Source organism: Octodon degus, unplaced genomic scaffold (genome assembly GCF_000260255.1).
Source record: "Octodon degus isolate 3935 unplaced genomic scaffold, OctDeg1.0 scaffold00209, whole genome shotgun sequence".
Lineage (NCBI taxonomy): Eukaryota > Metazoa > Chordata > Mammalia > Rodentia > Octodontidae > Octodon > Octodon degus.
The window spans coordinates 86,631-92,790 of record NW_004524785.1 but is presented as its reverse complement, the minus strand read 5'-3'; the positions used below and the strand labels follow the sequence as shown (position 1 = coordinate 92,790).

Here is a 6,160-nt window from a genome sequence, read left to right as displayed (position 1 = left end):
TATTTCAGATTGATTTTGAATTCAAGACGTGTGCTGCTTCCGGACAGCTTTGTTTTAGTTTATTTTTATTAGTATTTCCAATGCTATTGCACAAAGTCACATGCCTACATTTTGTTTGACCTCCACATCTCTTATTTCAGATTGATTTTGAATTCAAGACGTGTGCTGCTTCCGGACAGCTTTGTTTTAGTTTATTTTTATTAGTATTTCCAATGTGGTTCTGCCTCTATTCAGCCACGTTAGACTTAGATTTAAAAAAAAAAGTTAGGAATTTTTTTTACATTTAATAAAAGTTTAGCAAGAATATTTTTAGAAAAACTATGTAAATATTCAAATTAAATCCTATGTGACAAGATATTAAGCTGAACCTTTCAGAAGTGTGTTCTTATGACTTATTACATAATAAATTGTAAAGTTTTACTGAAAAATATTTTCAAGTTTGAGTGGCATATTTATATTAAGGGTAATGACATGCCTTCTCCATTTCAAAACATTTTTCAAGTTTATTTCAATATCCTGTTTAACCAAAACTTTCTATATCACATACATCTAGCTTCATTGTGGTTAGTTGAGTATTTCATTCACAGTGTTTACTGACTTATTGTGTACCGCCAGGCTTAATAAATAAAACTAAGCATAGTGGAATAAGTAATTTGTCACAGATATTGGAAAATTAAGCAGTAGAGAAGCACTTATGAAAATAAAGGTATTATAGAGAAAGTTCAGAGAGACAGAGACAGAGAGAGACAGTGTTGGAATGATGTTAAGGATCTAAAAATAGCCAGTGCTGGAAATTTGCAAATTTAAAGAAAAAGGTGTATCTAGCTGCTAGAGTGGAACCATTAAAGAAGCTTGGTCTTTTTGGCAGGTTCGGCTATTCATGGCTCTTGCCTGATTCCTTAGGGCAGTGTCAGCAGGGCTGTTACTCACAAAAGAATAAAACTGCTTCTTTGCTCTTCAAAATTGGGCATTTGAATTTCACTGCCTGTAAACAACAGGCTTTGGACCACAAATGTTCTATCTCCCTTTAAATAGCACACAGTGAATGGTAAGTTTTGCCAACTATAATTTGAAACCATCATATAAATTTGGGTAAATCATTTTCAACATAATGAAGTTAGCCACTGTCAGCTTGACAGATCTTTAATCATGCAGAACTTCTAAATGAGGGCAGCAGCAGAGTTATGAGTCTCTCTAATATGACACAGCAATTCTTCCTTTTACATAATCAAAATATATGGAATATGTGAAACTGTTCCATTTTGATATCTCAGAGCTCAATGTATTAATTTTTGGATGATGGTCATTCTTCTATCAGTCACATTTCCTGGCACTCTGTAACTTAAATGTAGAGATATAAGAATTATTTGGTGACATACATTATATGTATGTATGTGTGTGTGTGTGTGTATGTGTGTGTGTGTTGGTGTGTGTGAGAGAGACAGAGAGATATCTCATAAGTATTATTTATCATCAAACCGTCTACTTACTTCCTTCTGCCATATTTTTCAAATCAGACTGTACATGGAAGTACTTTCCAATTAAAAAGCAATCCACAAATAAGTCATCTTGGCTGAGGTTCAAAACTCTTTCAGTGAAGCTTAAAGAAAATCCTATTAGGCTAGGTGAACTTCTAGTGCTGGAGTGTATAGGTTTGTTGTGAACAGTGTTTCTGGTGTTCAATGTATTTGTAAATAATGGCTACATATTCAAATCACCAAAGACTTCTGGACATTGCCTGAACACGGATGTGTTTTGGGAGTGACTTGGGTGATTGTAAAATACAAGGAAGCTGAAGAAACATCCATTGCCCTCTAGCCTGAGATAGCAAAACTTATATTGTATTCTCAGAGAAGGGTTATGCAAATTGATTCAATTATCTTAGTATTGACTAACGTCTTATAGTGGTTGAATTACAAAATTATAGATACCTTTATTGGTTTTTACATTCAAATGCTGTACAACCATTGTCCAAATGTAAACTTATGGTTTAACATCATCACCTTCTGATCTCTTTCCCATTAATTAGGGAGAGCATGTTACTCTGATTGTCACTTCCAGTTCTCCTATTTGATTGGATGTGTTACTGAGGAACTATCGTTAAACTCTTCATAATCAAAAATTAAACATCACATTAGCATGCAATTCCTTCATTTCTTATCTTTTGATTGTCTTTCAAACACAGTTGAATCCCTTTTGTCTCATTATAAGTTGCAACAAAGTCACAGATTGGAATGGACAAAAAGAGTTTCTTTTTTTAAGAATATTTGAATTTTTATCTATAAATTAATTGCATAAACTACTTAACATAATACAAAGAGTTTCTGACTTCCATCCTATATGGTTAGAAAAATAAATTATTTTAGGGCTGGCCACATAGCTCAGCAGATTAAAGTGCCTGCTTAGGCAGAGGCAGGGACCAAGATCCAATCCCTGGCATGCCAAGCCAGCCCCGCCCCCAGGGAGCACTGAGATGGTAATTGAGACTGGGTGTGGTGGCAGTCCTGTAATCCCAGCTGTTGGGAGGCTGAAAACTGGAAGATCACTGAGTCCGATCTGTGCAGTGAAACCCCGTAGACGCTGTACTAAATACTTTAAAAAAAAATATTTTAATACATATCTAAATCTGCTTCATTCCAGAGAAACGAATGCATGACATATACATACTTTCAAACTGTCTCTAACATTTACAGACTTACAAGTAAATACTGCTCTGTATTTTTATACATAATCGGAAACAGTCTGGTAAGAAGCTAAATTTTAGTAACTTTCTACTTGTAAGAACTGAATTTCATAAAATATACGTTTTATAAATCTTGTAATTCAGGTCATTGAAGTAGTAATCCACAATTATGTGCAAGCATACAAGAAGGGAATTTTGCTATGGTCAGAAAAAGATTTTTTTGTTTTATGTGAAATGGTGACTTTATTCCCAGTATCATTTTTTTTCTGTCTCTGTGTACTTTAAAACACATTCTCAATTCAAAACGAAGTATCTAGTCATTTGACTGTTTTGTTTTTGTTTTTGTTTTGTTTTTTGTTTTGTTTTTTTTTTCTTTGTTTGTTTGTTTGTTTTCTTCTTGAAACAGTTCTGGCCCAAATAACTCAGCGGATTAAAGCGCCTGCAAAGCAGGCTCAGGGGCCTGGGATCCAATTCCAGGGACTGCAGCACCGGCCCCGCCCCCAGGGCGCGCTGAGAGGGCCCTTGAGACAGGGAGAGGTGGTGCGCACCTGTAATCCCAGCTCTTGGGAGGCTGTAAACAGGAGAATCACTACAAGTCGGATCTAGTAGTGAGACCCTGAACACCCTATAGATCCTTCCCTAAAATTAAAAAGAAGAAGAAAAAAAAAAAAACTGTTCTGGGTTTTGTTTTGTTTTGTTTTGTTTATGAATTTAATCAGCATTGACAAGGTGGAGTCAGCGGACTTCTGTCGGGATGCTTTTTCCGTGTCACTTCCAGAGGGAGCCTTTCCGTCTCACCGTACTGCCCGAGTCTTTTCTTGTTCTTTTCATTCTCTTTGAATGGCTTTCTCCTCAAGGATTTTTTCAATAGCTTTTTTTTCTTGAAGTTAGGATCTGAGGGATCCAAATTGAACAAGTGGGAGGTATGCACCCTTGAAACTGCACATCTCTAACGTTTACCTCAAAGTCATCCTCTAGTAATTCCTTGTGTCTCATGAACTGTTTCTTCTGCTCTTTGCTCACGTTCTGGTGCTCCACAATCTTCTTGTAACTGAAGTGTTTCTTGCTGTCTTCCTCCTCATCAATCACAAGCAAAGCCATTTCAGCCTTTTGTATCTCTGTTTCATCTCTTCCTCTGAGGTTATAGCATCATTTTACAGATTTCACTGATACTTTTTCTTTAAACCTTGTTTTTTAACTTCTTCCACAAAGTAGGTGTCATTCAAACCAACATCAGGGGGAGGTTCATCTTCACTGGACTCACCTGTGTGAGCCTTCTGGTTCTTTTTCAGTCTTTTTTTCTCTTTCTTCTTCTCTAAAAGTTGTTCCAAAGGCTCAGTTTATCTTTCCTACAATTTGTTTTTTATCATCTCTTCTGCACTTTCTTCAAGGCCTGATCCACTGAATTTCCATTTCCATATTGTTTTCTTTGCTTTTCTTTCTTTTCTCTTGAATAACCTGCAGGAGCTGTCTGTATTTAGCAATCTGTTCTTCGTCATCCTTCAGACTTTCTTTTGTCTTCCCATCATCTTTTCCACTGACTTCATCATCACCTTGGGGGTCCTCTTCTATCACCTCTTCATCTTTTCTAGAGGAAGCTGAGTAGGCTTGAATATCCATGTCCAAAAGTTCTTCCTTTTTAAATTTTCTGTTGAGTGTCATGATTTTTTTCATGATCAGCCTCATCCCAAGTGACCTCCACCATTGATGTTCCCATTGCAGCAGATGTAAAATATTTGGGTTTATATGCTGTTCAATCCACTTCTGAGGCTACGTCCTCAGGCTCATCATCAAAAGTAATATCATCTGGTAGAAACCTTAGACCTATGAAAGAAGGGCTATTTTCGAATTGCAGGCCACCACACTCCTCACAGTATTTACTTGCTATTTCAGGAGAATCGCAGTCCACCACCGTACAATAGTACTTCAACCATTTAACTGATAATCTCTCATTATTTCTCTAGAAGTTCAGTCCTCTTCAGCAGCATCTGTGGGAATGCTTAATAGCTCTACTGGTCCTTGAACTTGCTCTTGCTTCATCCTCTCCTTCCCAAACTCCAAAGGATGTATCTTTAAAGAAATTGTAACTCCTCTTTTAGTCTAAAGTGGTTGAACAACGCCAGTAAATCTTTTGCCTTTAATCTATCCCAGTCCCTGTTGCAAACTGCCAATCATTGTATAATCTCATCATCTCAAGGAGCATCTTTATCTAATTCCCTCCAAGCATGTTCAAAACCAAGTTCTTCCGGAAAAATATCTTTCAAGTCATCTTTGTCTTCAGAACTAGTTTCTATATTTCCCTTAACTCTTACAAGATCAGGGCCACTGTCACTTTATCATCGTCTTCACTGTCTTCTCCATCTTCACTTCCACCATCAGTGGAAGCTCTACCACCACCTGTGATTTCATCTTCAGGCACCTCATCACTTCCTGTTTCACCAACACTGTCTGAATCTTCCTCCAGAACATCTTTGTCAGGCATGTTACCATCGCCATCTCTTGCTGTGATGAATGGAACTGCTGATTGCTTTTCTCCTTTTGTTTTAGAGCAGTTGATCTTGGGAGATTTCACAATTTTAGAGATGCTTGGGTCTGTCCTTAGTTTTCCTTTGGGCAAAGAGACTCTCCTATATTCAATAATGCTTTTTATCCTCTTTTGTACTTTTTTGCATAGGTTCTTTTCTGGCCTTCTTAGGACTTGTTTATGAATCTATATTCTCTAATTTACACAAGTTTTTCATTTCTCAATTCTTTTAAAATTATCTAAGTCATGTATATTTCCAGAATACTTTTGATTAATTTTCTTGATTTCCTTTTTTCCCCCTTAATCACATTTTTTGAATCTCTTTCTTTTTTTGTCTGATGGTTTTTCTTCTTTATTTTCTGTTGATTCGGTGCTTTGTTAACTTCATCATAGATCAGAATCAGAGTCTGAAAAGTCATAGAAGTGTTTCAAGTCCTCAGTGATGGGCTGTCCTCTCTAACCAACATCCTAGTTCAATTTGAACTTTTTGTCATAAAACATGGCTCAAATTCTCTTGTCAATCTTGACTTTTCAATCTTTTTCTGGCATTTCCCAGAACCTGGGATCCCTAAATCTCTGGTCACTCATTATTTCTTCTTTGGATGCCATTTTTAAAATCTTACTGCAGAACTGCTCAAGGAAACCTAATACAGCTCAGATCTCTCTCAGCCTCACATGGAACCCACACCCACTGAGGTTTTCAATTATTACAAAAATAAATACATCTGAGGATTTTCTGAACTTGCACTTTAGTTGTTGATTGGCACTGAGTTTACAGAAAGGAACAGGGATAAATGCTAGAGATTCTAAATAAGTCTTGCACTAGTCAGATTGTTTTATTAGATCTACATTTAAAAGATGATTTTGTTTTACTTATTTCTTTTTTATTAGTTTGCTTTCACAAATACATGATAGACAGACAGACAGACAGACAGACAGACAGACAGACAGAC

The 6,160-nt window shown here is 36.5% G+C and overlaps 1 pseudogene; it reads right to left on the bottom strand.

Moving 5' to 3' along the window:
• Positions 1 to 3,378: 3,378 nt before the first annotated feature.
• Positions 3,379 to 5,816, bottom strand: LOC101561367 (annotated as a pseudogene).
• Between the last annotated feature and the right edge of the window lie 344 nt (positions 5,817 to 6,160).